Source organism: Lepus europaeus, chromosome 4 (genome assembly GCF_033115175.1).
Source record: "Lepus europaeus isolate LE1 chromosome 4, mLepTim1.pri, whole genome shotgun sequence".
In the NCBI taxonomy this organism is placed as follows: Eukaryota; Metazoa; Chordata; class Mammalia; order Lagomorpha; family Leporidae; genus Lepus; species Lepus europaeus.
Window position 1 is genome coordinate 89,758,418 of NC_084830.1, and position 26,197 is coordinate 89,784,614.

Sequence of the window (26,197 nt, forward strand, 5' to 3'; positions counted from 1 at the left end):
TCATGAACTATAATATTTGAAGAGATTTTCATCTGCAGGTTTCAGGATTTTCTTATCTGCCATATTTACTACTCATCCTGGGGCAAGACCAAAGAGGATTCTGCCTTGGATCCTTCAGTGTACTGAGCATTTTGAAGAGTTCATCTTTAATGATATCAGGTAACACACAGCCATACTTCCTGCTGAGTTCAAGCCTTGCTTCAGGAAATTTGGCACAATCTGCCAGGTAACCGTGGTTTTTGGCATCAGTGTAATAAGGCACCAGTGCTTTGTGTGTAAGCATCTGCTTTGGGATGGGCTGTCCACACAGAAAAAATGGAACAGGTATACATGGAATTTCTAAAAAAAAAAGAAAAGAAAAGAAAAAAGGAATGCAATTATGGACTTTACACATAATGACTATTATAATTTTATTAATGTTTATTTTTCATCTACTTGAAAGGCAGAACTATGGAGGCACAGAGTGTTCTTCCATCATTGGTTCACTTCTCAAATGCCCACAAAAGCCACAGTTGGGTGAGGCTGAAGCCAGGAGCCTAGAACATCATCCTAATCTCCCAGATGGACAGCAGGAGCCTGAACACTTGGGCCTTCCTACACACATTAGCAGGCAGATGGATCAAAAGCAGAGAAGCCAGGACCCAACCTGGCGATTGGATATGGGATGCCAGTGTCACAAGCAGCAGCTTAACCTGTTGCTGTACCGTGATGCTAGATGCCTCCAACCATGAAGATTTATTAAGTCTTCATTTGTATCTCAACAGTTTAGAGATTAGACAGAAGCATTAGGATTTCTGAAAAAACAATGTTACAAAAATGAATTCTCTTAACTAAAGAGCAGGTGATGATAGCTTAATGACACCAAGCAACAGAGGGATACTGCCCAATCTTGGTTTGGCTTTTAAATTTTTTAAAGTACCTGGAACTTTAAACTGAACACTAAAGTGTTCTGAAAGTGAAGTAGTAAGAAAAGGCCTACATATAAAATATATAAATACTATGAGGCCTTTAGTTGGTTTAGAACACAAATAGATAACTCTATGAAAGCAACGATGCCCTACTTGCCGTGTTTTGTACAAGGCTGCTTTACCCACAGCTGAAAACAAAAAATAGTTCACATAAATCAAAATAATATTAAAGAACTTACTGAGAACCTTAATATAACAGCACATACTTTCACATAGCTGTTATAAAAACCTATCTGATTTAATGCATGTAACCCATTCATACACACATAGTACCCAGTATTCAATAAGGTAAATGGTTAACGCTCACTTGGAGCCTCCCAACTCTAACTAGTGTCTTTCCATCCCATTGGATAGTATCTGACAAACACTGACCACTGACTAAATATTTGCTGAATGCAAGAACGTGACAGTTACTCTAACACAGCTCATGTTCTAACAACATACCAACACAGAGCAAACGAGTAATGAGAACTGGAAGCTGCCTGCTAGGGTCAAGACCAAGAATTATGAAAACGAAGCCAGTCCCATATGGGTGCTGGTTCTAGTTCTGGCTGCTCCACTTCCAATCCAGCTCTCTGCTATGGCTGGGAAAGCAATAGATGGCCCAACTGCTTGGGCCCCTGCATCCACGTGGGAGACCTGGAAGAAGCTCCTGGCTCCTGGTTTCCAACTGGCCCAGCTCTGGCTGTTGCAGCCATTTGAGGAGTGAACCAGCAGAAGGAAGACCTCTCTCTCTCTCTCTCTCTCTCTCTCTCTCTCTCTGTCACTCTCACTGTAACTTTACCTGTCAAATAAATAAATAAAATCTTTAAAAATTTTTCATCCATTGTTGCTGTTGATTTCTCCACAATGTTGCAGTGGGTTTGTTTCTGAGAGGAGCAGCGTGGTGGGGGCAAGAGGCGCGGAGTCAACACACAGACCCCGGGAGTCCGGTGAGAGCAGGCTTGAGGCGAGCAGCCTGCAGACTCGTTTATTAGAGTTGGTACAACAGCTTATATAGCCAAGACCAGCCAATCTGGTCAAGGGGCGGTCCATACCCCAACCAATCACAGCCTGTTGCCAGGCAGTTTCCACAGCCATCCAATCACAGCCTGTCGCCAGGCAGTTTCAAATCCATCCAATCACAGCCTGTTGCCAGGCAGTTTCCACAGCCATCCAATCACAGCCTGTCGCCAGGCAGTTTCAAATCCATCCAATCACAGCCTGTCGCCAGGCAGTTTCCAGAGCCATCCAATCACAGCCTGTTGCTAGGCAGTTTCAAAGCCATTCCTGACTAACTGACGCTCGCTTGCCAGTGGCCACCTTGGCATGGCCTTCTCATTCCACTACAATCCATAATTTAGAAAACTAAAGTACAATGAAGTAAATTCTTCAGATGGGAAATTACAACTGAATGGTCAGCTGTGATGAGGCTTGTTTTTTTGTTTTTAATGAACAGCTCCCAGGATGACTTCAGAGCTGCCCAGGGACCAGGTTCAAGTCTGAGGGTGATGACTTTGCCCAGGCCTCCAGCTCAGGATGTCAGGTGCCGTCCAGCTGCTGCACAACCAGCACGCCAAACTCTGTAATGACAATGACTTGAAAAATTTTCTATGCCACAAGGCCTTCCAAAATGAAAGTGACTGTTTTACATACACAAAAAAACAATCCTTTTTGTATTTGAGGCAGCTCACTCCGAAAACTATGAATGATGGGACCAAAGAAAAGCTGCTCTGACCTCTGTCCTTAATGTAAAATTAATGGTAAATGAGAATTAATGGTAAAACTAGTCTTCAAACAGTACTTTATACTTTGTGTGTGTGTGTGGGTGTGGGTGGGTGGGTGGGTGGGTGGGTGCAAACTGTTGAAACCTTAACTTAGTATAGAGTTGATCTTCTGTATATAAAGATAATTAAAAATGAATCTTAATGAAGACTGGGATGGGAGAGGGAGTAGGAGGTAGGATGGTTTGGGGGTGGGAGAGAGGGTATGAGGGGAAGAACTGCTATAGCCTAAAAGTTGTACTTATGAAATTTATATTTATTAAATAAAAGCTTTCTATAACAAAGTTCCTCTATGCTAAACAAGAATGAAATGAGTATTCAGGTGAATATTTGTACAAAGCTTTCAATTATGAGGGAAATGAAATGGTGGTTATTTGTTTTAAACTTTGACATCCAGAGAATATGAATACACTCCTTTTTCCTTTTTATATGTTGACTTTCAAAGAATTTTCAGTGAGCAATTTGAGTGGGAAAAGTTTAACTCCCATTTGAATATAAGAAAATCTAAGACCTTGTGAAAACATTTAGCCATTTTGTTTTCACCTCTGTAGCTTATAAAAATCCAGTTCATTTATCCAACAAATTTTAAGTGAGTCTCTACTACACATCAGGCACTACTCTCCATGCCAGAGAGAGAGTAGTGATCAAAGGTCACTATCATCATAAGATGGGAGACACAGAACAAACAGGAGACAGAGAATATCATACTTTGTCACCTTGTGAGGGCTGCCTAGGCAAACACCACGTAGGGCAAGGGGACAGGCCATGACTCTGTGTGAGTGTGTGTGTGTGTGTGTGTGAACCTGTGCATCTTCTGTTTAACACAGGTAGGAAAGATCTCCCTAATAAGCAGAGACCTGGAAGAATGAGGCGCAGAGCCCTGGAGATTACAGGCAGAAGAATTTTTAGGTAGAGGAAACAGCAGGGTCAGAGGTGTGAAGGTGGAAGGAGTGCGGTCTGTGGAGAAAGGCCAAGGCAGCCTGCAACAGATCTGAACAAGCAGAGGGAGCATTAGGAGAGGTAGGAGGTGGTGCAGATTACACCCAGCCTCATAGCATGGCATGGACACCACTGGAGGTTCTGCACAGAGGAGTGACAGTCCATGCCTTAGAGAAGCCCTGTGCTGTGTCACTCCACTGTACCCAGGGGTGGCAGCAGAGTCCAGCTAGAAGGGAGCACGGCCATCCAGGCCAGAGGATACGGGAGGGCAGCAGCTGGAGAGGCAGGAGGATCATGAACAGGCTGGAGACAGAACTCACAGGATGTGCAGGGTATAAAAGAAAGAGTCCAGAGGACTCCACATTTTGGGTTAAAAAAACAGGAAAATGGCATTGTCATTTACTCCATTTACTCAGTGTGCAAGAACACATGGAGATGAAAGAGAAAAAAGAAACCCCAGAAACACTAGGCTTGAGATCCCTATGAGGTATTGAGGAGGAGGTGCCAGACAGAATCTGGAGAGCAGAGGAGGGGACCAGAGGCTCTTTGCCCCTTGGCCCATCAGTCAGCAACACACTTTACTCATTACATCATAATAGCCCACAAGATACATGCAGCCCAAACAACAACTACCCAGGTTGACTCTTCACCAACTAATTCAAAAGCAGCAGGCAATATGAGACAAAGAGGGAAAGAAGAAAACGACCACACAGCAAGCTTACCCAGACTTCTCGTGTCATAGAAGGCTGTAGTGACAACACCGCCGTTCTTCTCAGTTGCAGCAAAGGCTAGTTCTGAAGCCATTTGTACTTCAATATTAACTTTTGCCTTAGGGTTGTTAGCACCCTGCATGATGTCCAGAGTCTGTTAGTAAATACAGTGCCCAAAAGTAAATTAATGGCATCAGAATTCCTTTCTAAACTGTGTTTTCCCTCCATAGTACCTATGATATAACAGTAATTTGTATTGTAAATATCTCTGCTTTAGGGGCCAGTGTTGTGTAATGGATTTAACTGCCACTGTGATGCCAGCATCCCATAAGAGCACCCAATCAAGGCTTTGCTATTCCATTTCTGATCCAGCACAGTGTTAATACACCAGGGAATGCAGCACAAGATGGTCCCACTGACAGCCACATGGGAGACCAGGACACAGTTCCAGGATTAAGACCCAGGATCAAGTCCCTGGCCCAGCCCCAGCTGTTGCAGCCATTTTGGAAAGGAACCAGTGCATGGACGCTCTTTCATACTCTGACTTTCAAATAAGTAAATATTTAAAAATTAGTAAATAAATAAACAAATATGTCTGCTTTCAGGTTCCATCACTCTGTTTCTACATTTCATGTAGCATATTCTACACATACCAAGCATCTGAACCTGAACTTCAGAGGGGCCTGTCCTCTGCGGGGAGAAAGCTGGAAGACAACAGATACTGACTTTGCATTCACCAGTTTTATTAGAGCCTTGAAACTGAAAATAAAATAGTAATAAGGGAAACGTTTCCTAGAAAGTTCAGCATTGGAAAATATTGTAGCAAATATTTTAAATCTCTGCTTTTTTATTAAACTTTTATTTAATGAATACAAATTTCCAAAGTACAGCTTATGGGTTACAATGGCTTCCCCCCTCCCATAAATTCCCTCCCACCCGCAACCCTCCCCTTTCCCACTCCCTCTCCCCTTCCATTCATATCAAGATTCATTTTCAATTCTCTTTATATACAGAAGATCAGTTTAGTATATATTAGGTAAAGATTTCAACAGTTTGCCCCCATATAGCAACACAAAATGAAAAAAATACTGTTGGAGTACTAGTTATAGCATTAAATAAGAGTGTACAGCACATTAAAGACAGAGATCCTACATAATATTTTTTTAAAAAAATTAATTAATTTTCTATGCCATTTCCAATTTAACACCAGGTTTTTTTTTTTCATTTCCAATTCTCTTTATATACAGAAGATTGATTCAGTATATAATTAGTAAAGATCTCATCAGTTTGTACCCACACAGAAACACAAAGTGTAAAAATACTGTTTCAGTAATCATCTTTCGTCATTATATACTATACTTCCTATTTTCAAAATAAATCTACTAGCAATGATATGAGAACCTTTCCACTGTTGAGGCAATGCAAATTGTTTGACACTTTGGTGTAGTTGAAGCAAATTAGCTCCCAGGCAAGTTCCGTTTAATTATGAATTTTTCATGTGTTTCAAAAATACTACATCAGTTCTAAGATGCATTGTCTCACATTTTTCACATCTAAAGATTGGTGTGTATTTTTTAAGATTTGTTTTATTTGAAAGGCAGAATTACAAAGAGAGAGGGAGAGACAGAGAGTGAGAGAGAGAGAGAGGATCTTCCATCTGCTGGTAAACTCCCCAAACAGTTACAATAGCCAGGGCTGGACCAGGCTGAAACCAGGAGCCAAACACTTGGGCTGACTTCTGCTGCTTTCCCAGGTGCATTAGCAGGGAGTTTGATGGGAAGTAAAGCAGCTGGAAGTCAAACTGGCACCCACATGGGATGCTGGCATTGCAGAAGGCAAATTAACCCACTACATTATAATATGGACACCACATCATCCATTAATGATTCACTTGCCAAATGCCCACAAGAGCCAAGGTTGGGCCTGGCCAAAGCCAGGAACCAGAAGCTCCATCTGGGTTTCCTATGTGAGTGGAAGGAACCAAGGTACTTGAGCCATCGTCTGCCGCCTGCCAGGTGCGTTAGCAGAAAGCTAGATCAGAAGTAGAGGCAGGACTGCATTCTAGGCACTACATTGTGGATTTAGCAGCTGAACATGTTACACACTGCAACACTTTTCTATAGTCAAAGCACTTTTTATTCAGTAAGAAAATACCTTGCTATATTGTGAATTTAATTACTACTTCATAGACTGGTTAACCATCCCCTTTTCTTGGCCATTGGTTAGGTTCCCATATCTTCAGTTTAATAAACAGCACTTTCAGGAATGTCTTTATATCAGGCTTCTTTCATTTTGCTTTTTCTTGGAGACATACATTCTCAAATTGGTTAATTCTGTGCTGACAGATCAAAGCAGTCTTACTGTGCACTGTTTACTACAAACCTGAAATCCAGAAAAGGTAAACCAATTCACACAGCTGCAAATGATGTGTAACTCACTCCTCAATTACTGCCCTGGGGCAGACTTTTCAGGATTACTTTTGCTGGTTTAATAGACATACTCCTCAAGGACCATGGGATGTGAAGTTTAAGGTCATGGATATTCCTGTATGTTAAGGTACATGTATATTTCTTTATATAGCTAGGGTAGACAAATGAGGCTTAGTCTTGTATTTGGTATTCTCTTTTCAAATTATTTCATTTGGAAAGTGTTTACCAATAGGTTCACTTTTTCAAAGGAATCTAGTTTTCCCATAAATATATGCTTCCCTCTAGTGGACAGGAAGTTACCTACACAGCTATATAGCAGAAACAGTAAAAAAAGTTATGGCTTACCAAAACCATAGCTGATGGTTGCTTACGAACATACCTCAAATGAGATGAAAATAAGGGACAGAGTATTATTATATGGTAATCAAGAAATACTTCTAAAGAAAAAAGGATTTCCCGGGAGCGGCAAGGTGGCGGAATAGGAAGGGAGCACATTGATAGTTCAGCAAGACACACAGCAGCGGAAACTCTTCCGGAACTAGTGATTCACAGTGGACCTGCGTGGAGAGCGTGGGAGCCCAAGTTCGGGACACCAGCGGCAGACTCAACACACCAGCGCTGGAACGCGAGGTGAGCCGAACCTCAATAGCCCGAGACACCAGCGGGCAAGTGGAAAGAGGAGACTAGAGGGAACGAGGCTTGAAACTCCGTGGGGAAAAGTTCACCAGGCTAACTAGAAGAGAGAGAGGGAAAAAAAAAAAAGTGACCGATACGGACACGAGTTTCTCTCTCACTGCTCACCCCTCAAAGACGAGCAAGACAAAGAACAGGCGCCATTTTGGACATACGTCATAAGCAGGGCGACCTCAGGTCTGCACCGGCCCTGAGCCTAGCTGAAAAACCTGACTCTGGGGGGAGGGGTGAAATAACAGGAGATTAGCATCTAACTTGGCAATCCAGTGGGAGACTGCAGGAGAATTGGAGCCTACACCGAGGGCAGCAGAGATTCCCTGTGTGGTCCTTGGGAAAGAGCTTCCGATCTCTGGCTCCTGTGGGTATATCATTTGCCTGCTAATTACTACCTCCAATTACGTTCAGCTGTGCGGAATTACTTCCCTTTTGAATCAAAAAAAAAAAAAAAAAAAAGAGAGATTTACCACGCCTAACCTGGGAGTGTCATCTTTGACACACCCTCAACCCTGAGGAACCAAACACAGCTCTCAGTCCACACTTATCTCAAGCCTCTAAGGCTCCACCGAAAGCAGACAGTCCTCTTAATATAGAGCCATAGTGTAACAAGAAAAAACACCACAGTGAAGAAACCAAATATCTCCAACATGCCATACAACAAACGCAAAAACCGAGGTAACAAGAACAAGGAAGACACTATGACGCCCCCAAATGAAAAAGACACCCCAATTCAAGATTATGAAGATGATGAGATAGAAGAAATGCAAGAAGTGGGTCTCAAAAAATTGATAAGAACATTAATAAGTTCTCAAAAACAAATTCTTGAACTACAGAAATCCTTAATGGACAAGATAGAAAATCTCTCTCGTGAAAAGGAAATATTAAGGAGGAATCAAAATGAAATGAAACAACTAGTAGAACATAAAACTATGATAGTGACAAAAAAGTTGCTATAAGTACCAACTTTTTGAAGTTTAAAAGCTACTAACAAGTGCTCATTGCATGTACTCACTGAAAGGCTGGGAGCCCTTGAAGTCAGTTATTCTGTGGATATTTTTAGACACATAAGTGTTTTAATTACTACTTTGTTATGAACTAAAGAAATTGTTTGAACAATGTTTTGAAACTAATTACATTGCTGTAAAACCAAAAATTCCCATTAGCAGTTTCTGAAATTTGGAGGAATTCAGTAGGAAGGAAAGGTAAATGTTTTGGCTTTTATTTATAAAAACATAGTCCAAGAGAGTGTTATAAACTCTACAGATCACAGGAAAGTCTTTAGGGCTTGACAAAACATTTAAAGAGAGAAGCAAGCATGTTGTCAGTAACAAACACAGAAACCTACAAATGACAAGTTTCAGTCTCTATGTGGTTAGTTTTCTGTCATGTTCGATTTGCAAAGATTTCAAGAATCTGTCAGGCTTTTTTTTACATCAGAATTTATGAAATTTTTTAGTCAGTTCACTTTGTCAGAATCATATATTTAAAATATCTATTAAAGCTTCTTTTGGATTGTAAATGTTGTAGTGAGGAGGGCTGCAGGTGACAAAAGACTTAAAATCACACTAGTGAAAATTTGAGACACACGTTAGTGGTTAACAAGTAGGTTTATTGAAATCTATTGTATGTAGTGCTGTAGAAGGCTCAGAAGTTTTTGATAACAGCTTCAGCAACACCCAACCACCAGGTGCTTATGGGTTAACAGACAATAGTGACCTGAAGTGAAGCCTTATGTAGCAGAGTTCTGGGCAGCTAGTCAAGCAGGTGGCCTGATGGTTACCAGGACATGGGTTGCCATTAAGGCCCACAGATAAGATCACAAGGGCATAAAAGTGTGGGAATTTCTTCCCAAGTTCAACTTAACACTCTTCCACTTTAATTATCATTGCCATACAATCTATAGGTGCCTCCTATTCCAGAGAGATCCAAGTGCAAGTTGAGGAATACACATAGGGTATGGAACAGTGCATTCAAATGCTGTTAAAACAATACAAGTTACAACAAGACTGTATAAGACACGACATAGAATACCCCCCCAACCCTCACTGAATTTCATTACATTGCCCCTGGGGTAAAATCTCAAAACGATCCAAGTACAGTTTGATCATCAAGTCCAGTGTGGTCAATGGCTATGGCTACCATCCAAGGTAGGTGAGCTGCAGAGCTGGCAACTGCTGCACATCCAAGAAGCCAATCAGTTGGTCACTGCTGAAAATCTGTTCAGTCCACCACGGTATTAGTAGCCATCAGGTCTCATTCATCTGATGAGGGCAAAAGTTCAGTAGCCTATCTTCCCTCCCAAGGGTATTACAGCTTATCATCCCACTGTGTACAGAATGCAGCACATATATGGTTACAAATATTGACCAATACATTAAAACACTTAACAAATCAAAGCATAAGTTGGTGTCAGTTCAGGGACGTAAGGTTAGGTGAAAGTTAGACATTCATTCTCTGGAGTTTATCCCCAAGAACAGGATTCTCTTCACCCTAGAACCCTCAAGTCAGGTGGAATCAGAAAACTTGAGTAACACTGACCTCTCTGAGTTGTCCCCACCACTAGAGGACTCTATCATTACATGTGTTGGCTTATCTTCTGGCCCTGAGAGAAACCTAGAGGGCAAGGATCCCTCCTTTGCAGGGAATAGATGGCATTTTCCTTTATCCCCAGCTGCCAGTGCCTGAGCTATCTTCTCTTTGCCTCCTTTCAGGTGTGGCTGCATTGTTTTCTCTCCTTGTCCTGTGGGCTGTTCTCAGGTTCACTCTCAGCTACAGCTTTGCGTTTCCTGATGTCTGCATCTTGGCTCTCCAGGTGTACCGGCCTGCTACTTTTACTCACAGTTGCAGAGAGAAATCCACAAGGAACAGACACTAGACCTCTATAGCACTGAGACCACAGGAAATATTTGCATTTGTGTCCCTGGAGGCAGACACTCATACACACAAAGGCACTTCCATGCTTCCACACATGACCACACATCCACGTAAGGGCGCATCCCCCAAGATCTACAACTAGCTGTGTCCTTCATTTGCTCATGTGTTTACAGACAACAGTGGCCCAGAGCCAAGCCATTACATAACAGTGTTGTGGGCAGCAGGCCAAGCAGGTGGGCCAGTTGGTTACTAGGACATTGAAAGCCAAAGAGTTACATAGAAAGTGGGTAAGGATATTCTGGTGTGGAAGCATGAAAACTACACCTTCCCAAGTTCATCTTCTGAAAGATGGCTATGTAGCCACTCTAGTCCTGGCAGAGTCATTTGTCTTAGGTAATAATTAGACATTCATGTAGAGAGCACTTTTTAAAGAACTTCCTGGAATTGTGTATCTTAATGTTGGCACCAGAGACTCTCTCTTAACTTGCAAACAACCTTTGGTTTGTTATCTGGTTTTTGGTTTTTCTCTAGAGCTTTGTACAAAAACAAAAAACATACAACAAAACAAAGACAAACAATGCTGATCTGTTATTCTGTAGCCGTGTTCTTTTTGTGTCTTTGGTCAGGATCGACCTGTTCCTGGTCACTGTTCTGATTTGGTCCTAGGTTGGGGAAAACATGGTTGACAACCAAGAGCCATTATTATAACCCCTTTTTAAGCCACATATATGAGCAGTCTAAAGGTTTATGAACAGGGTCCACAAATTGAACTTACTTGCAGTCTATTCCTATAATTAACATCATCAGTTCCATACACAAAGCCATCATGTCAAAATATCAGGCCAGCATTATCTGGCTGGGAACTGTACTCTTGAACAAAGCAGACAGGCTATGGGCATGAAGGTCCAAAGGAAGAACACATAACAAATCATCAACAGTACAGCAGATCAAGTTTGTACCTAAAACCCATAACCAATCTAACTGCAGTCATATTACAGTTGACTGTCCAAGGTCATAAAGAAAGTTGATTTCTCTCATTTTAATCTCAGCTTTATACAATGTTTTAACTTAGAAGCCTAACCAAGGATGTCTTAGATTTTTTTGAATGCTACAGTACTAAACCTTTTGAAGTTTAAGAGCTAATAAGTATTCATTTTATTTACTGAATCATTTTATTTATATTACTGAAAGGCTGGGAGTCCTGCAAGTCAAGTGTTTTGTATATAGTTTTAGACACATCAATAATTTATATTATATTCAGTTATGGACTGAACTGGTTCTTTTAACCAAGTTTTAAAAATAATTACATTGTCATGAAAACCAAAAATTCCCATAAGCAGTTTCTAATGTTTGATGTAATATAGTAGGAAGGAAAGGTAAATGTTTTGGCTTTTATAAAAATAGTCCACCAGAGTGTTATAAAGTCTAGATATTGCAGCAGATCTTTAAGACTTGAGCAAAAACATTTAAGTAGAGAACCAACAATGTTTTTATTAGATTATTTTTGGATTGTAAATGATTTTAGAGAAGAACCAGAACTGTGGATGACAAAAGCCTTAAAATCACCCTGCTTAAAATTTGAATAACAGTTGATTGGTTAACAAAGTGACTTAGTTATATTTATTGTGCATAGTATTTCGATATAGACATAACTTATGTACAAACTCTTTTGTGTTTTTTTTTGGGGGGGGGGGCCAGCATAATCTGGTTGGAAATTATTCCTTTGCAGAATTCTGATAGGTGATAGGGAAAAAGTTCAAAAAGAAAAATACATAACAAACTGACAACAGTACAACAAATCAAGTTATATCTTAACACAACAATGTAACTTTAGGCATATTTTCACGGTTTGTATAAGTACAATAGGAAAAGTTGATTTATTACAGACTAAACTCAGATTTAGAATTTTTTTAATTTTTCACTTTTATGCATTTAAAGTTATTATACTTAGTATTTCAAAACCACAGTAATGTTTTAAAAACTATTTAATTTTTTAATCCTATGTTTTTAAATATTTTATTATTATCTTTTTTATTTTATTTCAGTTATACAAGTTTTCTATATTTCATATATATAGACTTAGGAACATCGTGACACTTCTCCCCCTACTCTCTCTCCCACCTGTGTTCCAACCTTTCTCATCCTCCCTCTCGCAAAACTATTTTTTTTGACAGGCAGAGTTAGACAGTGAGAGAGACAGAGAGAAAGGTCTTCCTTTCCATTGGTTCACCCCCCAAATGCTGCGCCGATCCGAAGCCAGGAGCCAGGTGCTACCTCCTGGTCTCCCATGCAGGTGCAGGACCCAAGGACATGGGCCATCCTCTGCTGCACTCCCGGGACACAGCAGAGAGCTGGACTGGAAGAGGAGCAACTGGGACAGAATCTGGCACCCCAAAAAACTATTTAATTTTTGAGGCCTCTGGATTTGTGAAGGGATGGGCAACTCCAAGGATCTTATACAGTCCCCAGGTCTTTTTCATTATTAAGATAACAGTCATGACAGATGACACATCAGGTGCAGCAGACAATTTACACCTGTCAAATAACCTGTAGCATACTTATATCTAGAGAAATGTAACATTAAAGTTAACCTGAGTTTACAACCGGGCAATACTCCTTATATGCAATCTAATTATCTAATTAGCAATCATCTCTACAAGGTAACAGCTACATTGTTTGAGGAGCTCCATGCTTCCAGCTGGAAATCCCAATGTTAAAGGACTTAATTTGACACTTAACAGGGCCCATGCTGTGCAGAGCTGGTAAAGTTTCTGCCTGCAGTGCCAACATCCCATATAGGTGCCAGTTCAAGTCCCGACTGCTCCACTTCCGATCCAGCTCTCTGCTATGGCCTGGGAAAGCAGTGGAAGATGGCTCAAGTCTTTGGGCCCCTGCACCCAGGTGGGAGACCCGGAAGAAGCTCCTGGCTCCTGGCTCCTGGCTTCAGATTGGCACAGCTCCAGCCCTTGCAGTGAACTGGAGTGTGAACCAGTGGATGGAAGACCTCCCTCTCTCTCTCTCTTACTTCTCCTTCTCTCTCCATGTAACTCTTTCAAGTAAATAAATCAATCCTAAAAAAAAAGAGAAACTTAACTATTTTTAAAAATAATTACAAATAATCTTAATTCTTGAAACGTGGGTGTGTTGGCAGGATTGGGATCTGCAGCTTAACTCTTTGAATCACAGCAAAGGCCCCTTTCTGAGGCTTTAAAATAAGCATTTTTAATGTCTGGTCATAACAGAGTCAGAACCAGGGAGGAGAAAAATGCTTATAGCTGCTACCTAGACAGCTGAGGGAAGGAGGCTGGAACTGTGGAGCAGCAGGTTAAGCCCCATGGAATGCCAGCATCCCATATCAGAGTGCTGGTTTCAGTCCTGGGTGTTCTGCTTTCAATGTATCTTCTTGCTATGTGCTTGGGAAGGAAACAGAGGATGGCCAGAGTACTTGGGCCCCCACCATCCATATGAGAGATCCAGATGAAGTTCTTGCCTTCAACTTGGAGCACATCTGGTTGTTAAGGTCATCTGGGGAATGAAATAGCAGATGTAAGAGATCGTGTTCTCTCTCCTTTCGCTCTCTAACCTCTCTCTCTCTCTCTCTCCTTTCTTTCTCAGTCTCTTTGTCTTTCAAATACATTAACTTATTTTTATATCTATCTATCTATCGATAGATAGATAGATAGATATAAAAGATATATATATATATATATATATATATATATATATATATGAAGTCTTGGAGCCGGCACTGTTACTCAGTAGGTTAACCATCTGCCTGCAGAACCAACATCCCATATGGGTGCTGGTTCTAGTCCCGGCTGTTCTTCCGATCCAACTTGCTGCTATGGCCCTGGAAAGCAGTAGAAGATGGCCCAAGTCCTTGGGCCTTTGTACCCCACGTGAGAGACCTGGAAGAAGCTCCTGGCTCCTGACTTTGGATCGGCAGAGCTCTGGCCATTGCAGCCATTTGGGGAGTAAACTAGCAGATGGAAGATCTCTCTCCCTCTCTATCTGTAACTCTGCCTCTGAAATAAATAAATAAATAAATAATAAAAGAAATTGAAGAATCCACAGTGAACTGGAAACTACCAGAGGAGAAGCTATGTTTTACAAAATGGATGATAATGTGTTAGTGAATATTTTAAAATTAAAGATCTAGACTTTTTAAAAAACACTTAAATGTCGATATTTTAAGAAAACTTTGCTGATTTAACACAGGGGAACAAATCAAATTTTAGTTTATGTCCATGTATTTTTGATAGTAAACCTTATGTTTTAGAAACATATAAAGAATTTTCTTTTAATCTGTCAACCTAATCTCACAAAAGATTTTTTGTTCCTACAATTTTTAATATATTTGAATTACTTGTAGGATAACTATTATTACTAATCAAAATCTATCCATTATGTTCCTTAGCTTTACCTAGTAAACACACATTTTTGTTTATAGTTTAAAATTTTTTCATACCTGCTTTTTATTTATACATTTGTATATAAATGTATTTATTTATTTATACTTTTTATGATTTATTTATTTACTTGAAAGTTTTACACAGCTGGAGAAGGAGAGGCGGGGGGGGGGGGAGGTCTTCTATCCACTGACTCACTCCCCAACTTGCCACAATGGCGAGTTGCGCCAATCCAAAGCCAGGGGCCAGGAGCTTCTTTTAGGTCTCCCATGTGGTTGCAGTGGCCCAAGGACTTGGGCCATCTTCTACTGATTTCCAGGGCCATAGCAGCAAGTTGGATTGGATGTTCAAAAGCCAGGACTCGAACCGGTGCCCATAAGGGATGCCTGCACTGCAGGCGGCGGCTTTACACAATATGCCACCATGCCAGCAATACATTTATAGACTTATATTTTGTTATTATTTTACCCTTCAATATGAAGAGATCCTTTAAAATCTCTAAGAGTAAAACATTTCCTTAAGAAAATTACATATAAATTTTTTATTTGAAAAATATTTTTCCTTTTGTTATTAAATTTTGAAGTATTTTTTATTTTGACTTTTCTTTTCCCTTTTTAATTTGGTTTTACATATAGAATTGTTACCCTTAGTTATTTGAAGTAGTCGTGAATGGTTTGTCATATATCAACATTTTTTAAACTTTTAAAATTTATATAAAGAGAACAAATTTCATGTACTTCATACATGCATTTTTTTTAACTTTTATTTAATGAATATAAATTTCCAAAGTATAGCTTATGGATTACAATGGCTTCCCCCCTCCATAACTTCCCTCCCACCCGCAACCCTCCCCTTTCCTGCCCCCTCTCCCCTTCCATTCACATCAAGATTCATTTTCAATTCTCTTTATATACAGAAGATCAGTTTACTATATATTAAGTAAAGATTTCAACAATTTGCCACATAGCAGCACGAAGTGAAAAAATACTGTTGGGAGAGAGAGCGGCAAGATGGCGGAATAGGAAGGTAGCACACTATTAGTCCGGGGGAGAAACACTTTAACAGAAGTGGAGATACTGCAGGGTCAAGAAAGAGTAGGGGAAGAAACAGCAGAGGAAACTCTTCCGGAACTACTGATTCACAGTGGACCTGCGTGGAGAGCGTGGGAGCCCAAGTTCGGGACACCAGCGGCAGACTTAACACACCAGCGCTGGAACGTGAGGTGAGCCGAACCTCAATAGCCCGAGAAACCAGCGGGCAAGCGGAAAGAGGAGGCTAGAGGGAACGAGGCTTGAAACTCCATGGGGAAAAGTTCACCAGGCTAACTAGAAGAGAGAGAGGAAAAAAAAAAAGTGACCAATAAGGACACAAGTTTCTCTCTCTCCGCTCACCTCTCAAAGGCGAGCAAGACAAAGAACAGGCGCCATTTTGACATACATCATAAGCAGAGCGACCTCAGGTCTGCACCGGCCCTGAGCCTAGCAGAAAAACCTGACTCTGGGGGGAGGGGTGAAATAACAGGAGATTAGCATCTAACTTGGCAACCCAGTGGGAGACTGCAGGAGAATTGGAGCCCACACTGAGGGCAGCACAGATTCCCTGTGTGGTCCTTGGGAAAGAGCTTCCGATCTCTGGCTCCTGTGGGTATATCATTTGCCTGCTAACTACCTCCAATTACGTTCAGCTGTATGGAATTACTTCCGTTTTGAATCAAAAAAAGAAAGAAAGAGAGAGAGATTTACCACACCAAACCTGGGAGTGTCATCTTTGACACACCCTCAACACTGAGGAACCAAACAGAGCTCTCAGGCCACACTCATCTCAAGTCTCTAAGGCTCCACCGAAGGCAGACAGTCCACTTATATATAGAGCCATAGTATAAAAAGAAAAAACACCACAGTGAAGAAACCAAATATCTCCAACATGCCAAACAACAAACGCAAAAACCGAGGTAACAAGAACAAGGAAGACACTATGAGCCCCCAAATGAAAGACACCCCAATTCAAGATTATGAAGATGATGAGATAGAAGAAATGCAAGAAGCGGATCTCAAAAAATTGATAAGAACATTAAGAAGTTCTCAAAAACAAATTCTTGAACTACAGAAATCCTTAATGGACAAGATAGAAAATCTCTCTCGGGAAAATGAAATATTAAGGAGGAATCAAAATGAAATGAAACAACTAGTGGAACAAGAAACTCTGATAGTGACGAGAAATCATAATGAAATGAAGAATTCAATAGATCAAATGACAAACACATTAGAGAGCCTTAAAAACAGAATGGGCAAAGCAGAAGAGAGAATATCAGACTTAGAAGACAGAGAACAGGAAAGGAAACAGGCAAACCAAAGAAAAGAAGAACTTAGAAATCTAAAAAATATTGTCAGGAATCTACAGGATACTATTAAAAAACCCAACATTCGGGTTCTAGGAGTTCCTGAAGACATGGAGAGGGAGAAAGGATTAGAAGGCATTTTCAGTGAGATACTAGCAGAAAATTTCCCAGGTTTGGAGAAGGACAGAGGCATCTTAGTATAGGAAGCTTACAGAACCCCTAATAAACATGACCAAAAGAGATCCTCACCACAACACATCGTAATCAAACTCACCACAGTGAAACATAAAGAAAAGATCCTAAAATGTGCAAGAGAGAAACGTCAGATTACTCTCAGAGGATCTCCAATTAGACTCACAGTAGACTTCTCATCAGAAACCCTACAAGCTAGAAGGGAATGACGAGACATAGCCCAGACACTAAGAGAGAAAAACTGCCAGCCCAGAATATTATATCCTGCAAAGCTCTCATTTGTGAATGAAGGTGAAATTAAGACTTTTCATAGCAAACAGAAACTGGAAGAATTTGTTGCCACTCGTCCTGCCCTGCAAAAGAAGCTAAAAGAAGTGTTACACACAGAAACACAGAAACATGGTCATCAATATGAAAGAAGGTAAAGGAAGGAAAGCTCACAGCAAAAGATCACAGGAAGCTCAATTTCTCTTTGACATAGAATTAAGCTCTGATGCTCTGTTAAAGCAATGTGTTAAAGTAATCTATTATGTTCTTTTGATGTCTTTTAGATTCTAATTGTTCAAAAACAGCTGAATTTTTATTAAGAGCTATGGGTTATTTAAATATGTGCTTATTTTCAAAGATTTGAATAATCACCTTGTAACAATGATCAAATTTGGTCTATGTTATGTCATGATTTTAAGGAATCTGATTTCAACCAGATATTTTGGATTTTGAGCCCTCTTGGCATTCTTGACAGGCATTCAAAAAATCAAATTTTCAAACAATCTGGACTCTAAAATTTCCAGTAAATCCTGGACTTTGGGTTTCCAGTTTGGGCCCAACTGAAAAATCGAAGGACCTATGTCTCCCATCATATAGAGACACCAACTAATCAGGCTATTTGGATTATATTAGAAGTACTCTCAAGATGTGATGTGGTACCAAACTTTAAGTTTCTATAATGGAAAATGCTATTAATACAAATGTTTGAGAATTAAAAAGTCTAATGATTTTGTGTTACTAGACATGATAGTTATCTTAATGAGAAAGCCCCAGAGGCCTAAAGGGTTAAATACTTGTAAAATCCTACAGGTGCTTTCAAAAATACTGTGAAGTAAGCAAGTGCCTCTTGCTGGTTGATGAGTTTATAATTTTAAACATGGCGACTTAAAGTCTTTTGTAATCCACAGTTATATATGATTTGCTGCTCATAAAACTAAAGCGTTGTTGGTTCTGTGTTTAGCTGCCCTCCTATAGGTTCCTATGGACTTTTTCCAGCCACTTCTATTGTATTCAGTACTTTGGGATGGCTCTGTAAACAGATGAAGCCAATAATGTATTAACAGTACCAACTGAGAGAAAGTATGGTTAACTGAGGTTACTAAAAACAAAAAGCAATTCAAATCAATTGGCAATCTACAAAAAGAGTTAAAGATTTTAAAAGCTATTATTAAAATTGCTATATTGGTCTATTATGCTATGTTATATGTGTGTACATATTGTATGTCCACATGGGGAAATTTTATTAAGAGTTTTATTTTAAATGGCTTATAGATAAGATTGTCCATAAGGTTAAGCTGCTAAAATCAATCAAAGATACATTTTAATTTGTGTGACCTGAATCTGTGTATCATATGTTTTAAACTTGTTGGTAGAAAGAAACTAAAAACATTTTATATGGTTGTGCTTAAGTTTACTGGTTAAACAAACTACACCATGTTAGATATATAAGAGGTATTTTCAAATACATGATTCTTAAAATTTATAGAAGGCATTGGATCTTCTGGTAAATGTTTTCTTAAGTTGTTATCTAATGGTTGAAACGGTTTGCTAAGTATTCATGTGATATTGCTATTGTCAGCAAGCGATCTAGAAACTTGCTCCCTCATTTCTCTATTCTAAGCCCAACTTCTTCTTTCATTTCTCTATTCTCTTCAAGGTAGGAAACTAATTCTATTATGAAGGAATCTGTAGGACGCACAATTTAATCTTTAGACCTTATAAAAGAGATGGCTAACATTTTTCTGTAATAGCATAGCCAAAATAAGAGCTTAAATAATAATCTCATAGCTAGATTCACTCGCCATCAGCAAAGTATACAGTAAGTAGAAAAAACCTCCCTTTCAGACCAAAGGGAAAGAAAGTTTTAAAGTGAGAATATAATTTTCCTCATGGGCATTGTCTACCTTAGAAAAACTACTACAGAACATGCCTGTGACTATAGACTTGTAGTTCAGGCCACCGAAGATTAGAGATGGGACATGGGCACTCCCTTGACTTGCATCCTCTGGTCTGCTTTAACACAAACCAGAAAGAAATGAAAGCTAGGCATCAGAAGCAATGGGTGGCAGGCCTATTAATGGCTGATCTGTACAGTGATCTGCCCTCAAGGAGACCCAACAGGCCAGTCCACTGCAGTGGCTTTCAATGTGGTAAGCCTGGGCTTCAGCAGAAGTCAGCTTGTGAAGAGCCCTGGCAGCTCTGCCAAGAGTTGGATCACTGGAAATGGACCTGCCCTGGAGGCGAAGGATGCCCAGGTCAGAGCCACAGATCTTACTGGCTCTAAGCTGAAAAGCCCTTCACTCAGCCCAGCTTCCAAAGTGACCACTGCAGCTGAGGGGACAGCCAAGTAGGGTCAGCAACATTGCAGGCAGAACTGTAAATTTCTTGTTAGAGATGTCCCCTGCCTTTACCTGGCCAGCTCTCCTCCCAGGCCAGCCAAGTAATGAAAGTCAACAGAGTGCCTTCCCCTAGGAGGTTCACACCTCCCTTAGGATATACCCCATGTCAAGAGATAGATAGGTCTGGGCCTCTTAACCTACAAGGCCTAAAGCCCACCAGATTATTATCAAGCCCCTTCTATCAGGTTCTGTTTGCCTCTCATTCAGAAAACTTAATTGTAGCTTAGACAGCACCTTTCTTAGCTCCTCTAATAATGACTCTGTCCTTTGTTCTAGATCCTGTCTAGCGCACTTGGGACTCATTCCTTCATAATCATAACCTCTACCACCAATGGCTCTACTCCCAACCTGTGTGTACTGATGGTCCTCTTCCCCACCTTATGCTGTATAATTGTTCAAAACTGGTAAATACCACTCTTAGGATCATTGGTTACTATCCTCACCCTGTCTTTTATGACCTTGTCTAAATATGATCAGAGTCGGTAAACTTGGAAGGCTTCCATAGCCTTGGCAACTCATGACGAGAGCCTAGGGTTGTTACTGGCGCCATAAACTAGAGTGTCAATTTATTGGGTCAACAACAAGAGCCACTGTGCACTTGCTCCTCATGTGGGATCTCTGTCCTTAATGTGCTGTACATTTTGATTTAATGCTATAACTAGTATTCAAACAGTATGTTTCACTTTGTGTTTCTATGTGGGTGCAAACTGTTGAAATCTTTATACTAAATTGATCTTCTGTATATGAAGAGAATTGAAAATGAATCTTGATGCAAATGGAAGGGGAGAGGGAGCGGGAGAGGGAAGGGTTGCGGGTGGGAGGGAAGTTATGGGAGGGGGAAGCCATTGTAATTCATAAGGTGTACACTGGAAATTTATATTCATTAAATAAAAGTTAAAAAAAATAAAATAAAATAAATACTGTTGGAGTACTAGTTATAGCATTAAATAACAGTGTACAGCACATTAATGACAGAGATCCTACATGATATTTTTTAAAAATTGATTACTTTTGTATGCAATTTCCAATTTAACACCAGGTTTTTTTTTCATTTTCAATTATCTTTATATATAGAAGATCAATTCAGTATATACTAAGTAAAGATTTCATCAGTTTGCACCCACACAGAAACACAAAGTGTAAAAATACTGTTTTAGTACTAGTTATAGCATCACTTCACATTAGACAACACATTAAGGACAGATCCCACATGAGATGTAAGTACACAGTGACTCCTGTTGTTGACTTAACTATTTGACACTCTTGTTTATGGCATCAGTAATCTCCCTAGGCTCTAGTTATGAGTTGCGGAGGCTATGGAAGCCTTTAGGGTTCGCCGACTTTGATCTTATTCCGATAGGGTCATAGTCAAAGTGGAAGTTCACTCCTCCCTTCAGAGAAAGGTACCTCCTTCTTTGATGGCCACTGGGATCTCACTCACAGAGATCTTTCATTTAGGTCTTTTTTTCTTTTCCATGGTATCTTGGCTTTCCATGCCTACAATACTCTCATGGGCTCTTCAGCCATATCCGTCCAGGAATTTCTATATGTGATGATGGCATTGCAATTGGTGGCTTTACCTGATGTGCCATAGCATTGACCCCTATTTTATTCTTTTTTATGCCATTGTAAATGGGATTATTTTCTTAATTTACTTTTTAGTTTGTTATTAATGTATCATAATACAAATGATTTTGGGGTGCTGATTTTGATATCCTACAACTTTCATGAACTTGTTTATAAGTTCTAATACATTTTCCATAGAGCCCTTAGGAATTTCTATACACGTGATTGGGATATAAGCACACAGAGGCAATTTTATTTTACATATGGAAAAGTTATATGAGCTGTATCAGGAAAATATAAAACTACCAAGGTGGAGGAAGGACAAATAATTGGACAGGCATACCAAAAATTGTAAGATTATCAATTTTCTTGGAATTAATTTGTTAATGGAATGCGGTCCCAATTTTAAATCCCAATAAATTCTACATTATTCAAAATGTTTAAATATCCTAATAATACATTAAAGTTTTAAAACGTGAGATCATGAGAGCATTTCAGGCATGGAAAGCCAGACACTGTGGCAAAAATTGTTCTACAATAAGGATCTCTGTGAGTGAAACCCCAATGGAAAGAAATGGCCATCAAAGAAGGACATACTTTTCTCTAAAGGGAGGTGAGAACTATGATGTTTCATATCAGTTAACAATCTTTTTTTCCAAAAAATATATTGAGTAAAAATATATTTGAGAAAAAATTTGGCTGATTCCTCCCACCAAATTTTAGATAATTTCCCAAAATGAAAATCCAAATAACCAACATAAAGAAGTGCCTGGCATTTGTAATAATTAAGGAAATGAACATTAAAATGTTAGCAATTTCGATTCATGATATTAGAAAGATTGGAACATGATTAAATTGTATTAGTGTAGATGAGAGTTCAGAGCTTAAAAACTCCAATGAACAACTTGGGAATATCTAATAATGTTGCTGATGTGCATACCTAAGAGCCAACAACTCTACCATGGGACCAGTTTTAGAAAGCTCTTTGGGTGAAATCATACGTGTCAACATCACGGATCACAGAGCATCCACGTAAAACATTGTGAGGCAGTTTTTGAATGAGATTAGACTTTGCATCAGCAGAATTGAAGGTACATTGCTGTCCTCGAAGTGGCTGGGCATCATTCAATCCACGGAGGTTCTGAATAGAACAAAAAGCAGAGGAACGAGGAATTCTCCCCTTGTGCTTCCTGCCTGCCTGTCTGAGCTGAGACTTAGTTTCCCCCTGCCTTTGGGCTGGGATTGGCACTACTGTCCTCTGGTTCTCAGGGCTTTGGGTTCAGGTTGGAATTACATCATCACCTGTCTTCAGTCTCCAGCTTCTGCTTGCAGATTGAGTTACATTATGATCTCCATAATTTTTTTGTCAATTCCTGTAACAAATCTCTTCCTGTATGTATCCTACTTGTTGTGTTTCTCTGTAGAACACTAATACTGCCTCACATATACGTGCACTATGAGATACACAGGAATATTTTTAAAAGATTTTTATTTAGCTATTTATTTAAGGCCTAGTGACCAACAAAACAAAACAAAACAAGGAGCTGGGAGTCCAATTACTTCAGCCATCTTCCCAGACACAGTAGCAAGGGGCTGGATGGGAAGTGGAGCAGCTGGGACTGAACCAGCACTCCAATATGGGTTGCTTGTCTCAAGTGGCAGCTTAACTCACTGTGCCACAGTGAAGGCCTCATACAAGAATATTAATAGCAGTGCTCTTTGAAAAATAAAAAAACTGGGTGCTCATCAGCAGGACAATGTTTAAATACACTGTGTTGGGCTGGCACCACGGCTCACTAGGCTAATCCTCTGCCTGCGGTGCTGGTACTCTGGATTCTAGTCCTGGTTGGGGCACCAGTTCTGTCACGGTTGCCCCTCTTCCAGTCCAGCTCTCTGCTGTGGCCCAGGCAGGCAGTGGAGGATGGCCCAAGTGTTTGGGCCCTACACCCTCATGGGAGACATGGAGGAAGCACCTGGCTCCTGGCTTCGGATTGGCACGCTGGCTGTAACAACCATTTGGGGGGTGAACCAACAAAAAAAGGAAGACCTTTCTCTCTGTTTCTCTCTCTTACTGTCTAACTCTGCCTTTCAGAAAAAAAAGAAGAGAAAAATATATCTTTGTTGATGTTTGAGATTTCTTGAGTTTTTTTTTTGTTTGTTTGTTTGTTTGTTTTGTTTTGTTTTTTTAAGATTTATTTCTCTGCTGTGGCCTGGGAGGGCAGTGGAGGATGGCCCAAGTGCTTGGGCTCCTGTAGCCACATAGGAGACCAGGAAGAAGCACCTGGTTCCTGGCTTCGGATCAGCGCAGCGCCAGCCATTCTGGCCATTTGGGGGGTGAACCAATGGAAGGAAGACCTTTCGCTCTGTCTCTCTCTCACTGTTTAACTCTGCCTGTCAAAAAAAAAAAAAAGAGAGAGAGAGAGAGAAAAAAGGAAGAAAAGAAGGTGAGAAGAGAGAGAGAGAGAGATCTTCAATCTGCTGTTTTACTTCCCAAATGGCTGCAACAGCTGGGCCTGGACCAGCTGGACTAGCAAATGGGCCAGGATTTTCTTCTTGATCTTTCTCGTGAGTGCAAACACCGAAGTACTTGACTCATTCTGCTTGTTTTCTAGGCACATTAGCAGGGAGCTGGATTGGAAGTGGAGGAGGTGGGACTTGAATTGGTGCTCATATTAGGATGCTAGCATTGCAAGTGGCAGATTAACCCACTGCACCAAAGCACTAGTCTCCCGTGGCTTTTTTTTTTTTTTTTTTTTTGGTACTTTGCTTCTGTTTTAGGGTTTTTCACTAAGAAAGATGCTGTAGTGTTTTGAAAATGTTAGGAAAGGTACGTTTTGAACCCAGCTCTTTGTTCTCAATCCTGGGACCCTGACCATATTCAAATCTTTCCAGGGCTCTGAGGAATTGAGCTGTGTTTGTATGATTGTGTACAGTCAAGAGGATGACATTGAGTCAGGGGAAGAGCAGCCAGCAGCCACAAGGAGCCTTGGTAGATCACCTTGAAGGAAGGGTCCATGTCATGGAACACTGAAGAAGTGATCTCACCTCCTTTGTGACAGAACACAGCAGAACCTAGAATTCTGGTAACCAGGTATCCATATTCTAGTGACTGCTGTTATCAGTTCACTTGATGGCAGAAGTTCAAGGGAACAGTATGTTCTCCAGGTTCTGCCCATTGTTGCCAGGCTCTTACCCTGAGAGTGCCCAGAGTGAGGGTCTCCTTCAGCACTTCACACGTTGGCTCTGTTCTTTTGGATTTCTGCAGCCACTTGCTGGGAGGCACCCACAGATACCTGAACAGTCCAGGGGAGTCATATTCAGGCCTGGCTTCACTGGAGACCCTTTCCTGGCCTTTCCTTCACCCCTTCCTTTCACCATGAGCAGGGTATGAGAGAAGAGGCTCTTCATGCACAGCAACTTTAGGTGGTGGAAGTCAGCTGTGTCTATCATTCTATCATGTTCACACCCCTATTTGTGGATGACTAGTTATGGAAATGGCTGTTGGGAGCCATTTTGTCTACTGTGATGTAATCCTAAGACCTCTTCCTGTGGTAAATTCCTGGTTGGAGGTGTATACAGATTTATTTGCCCCACTTGGAGTGCAGAAGTTCTCAAGGGGGTGTTCTGTTTGGACAGCCATGGATGACACTGATGCCTTTAGCCTGGCTGCCTGGCACTCTCTTTGCAGAATCCACACAGGAGACCACTGATGATTTATATGATGAAGCCATATACTTAGTCAATGGACAGATATGTCATGCCAACTTGACTCACGCTAGTCTGAGGTGATGGAGGGTACTAGGAGTATCCATAGGGGTATCAACAAGTGGGGATTCAAGAGGACCAGGGTGGGCCCAGGACCAAATCTTGGAAATAGGTAATCCCTACGTCTTGGTTTCAGTTACCTGTAGGACTTCCTCACCCCTAAGCCTTTGCTCAGGCTCATGAACATGAAGGGGTTTTATCCCAGCCTGGGTCAAGGATCCTCTGTGCTCCCTGTGACTCGTGTTCTTCCTGGCCCTCCCTAGTATGGATCTGCATTCATGCTGTACAGAACAGAGGTCTGTACCATATAGACTCTGCAGCCAGGCTAATGGGAGAAGCTGGGGGATTCCCTGGACCCTGCCTCCCCTGGCAGACCCATAGCCTACCTCTCTACCTTCCTGTGCAATTACAGTGGCTTTTCATACCGTATTTTTGGGAGAAGACAATAGGTGAGCATCTGACCCTTCCAGGACACAAAGGAGAATCTCCCACTCAATATCTGTGTCTTGACAGCTCTCAGAGCTGTGCACTGTGGCTGGGGGCAGATGGGACGTGGGTCTCACACTTTCTGTGACTCCTGTGAGAGCACTGAGGCCTGGAGACTCCCAAGCCCTAGAGAAACAGAGTAGAATAGAGCTGGGGATGGGATTTGAGACATTGTGAGGAGGAGAGGGGAGCCTGCAGCTCAGTGATAGTCCCCAGGGATCCATGCCCAGCACAGGTGGGTACCAGCTCACGCATCAGTGTCCCCACCAGGAGACCCAAGACTGGAGTTATCAGGAACAGCTGCTCCTAAATCTACGTGAAGCCTCAGTGCTCAACACCCAGGTGTGCTTCCCCTCAGGAAAGATTGTCAGCAGGAGATGCAGACCAGAATATCTGGACCAG

General features: G+C 40.9%; 1 pseudogene; it reads right to left on the reverse strand.

The window, feature by feature from the left end:
- On the reverse strand, nt 1-25,356 carry LOC133758723 (large ribosomal subunit protein uL15m-like; annotated as a pseudogene).
- Nucleotides 25,357-26,197: the final 841 nt, after the last annotated feature.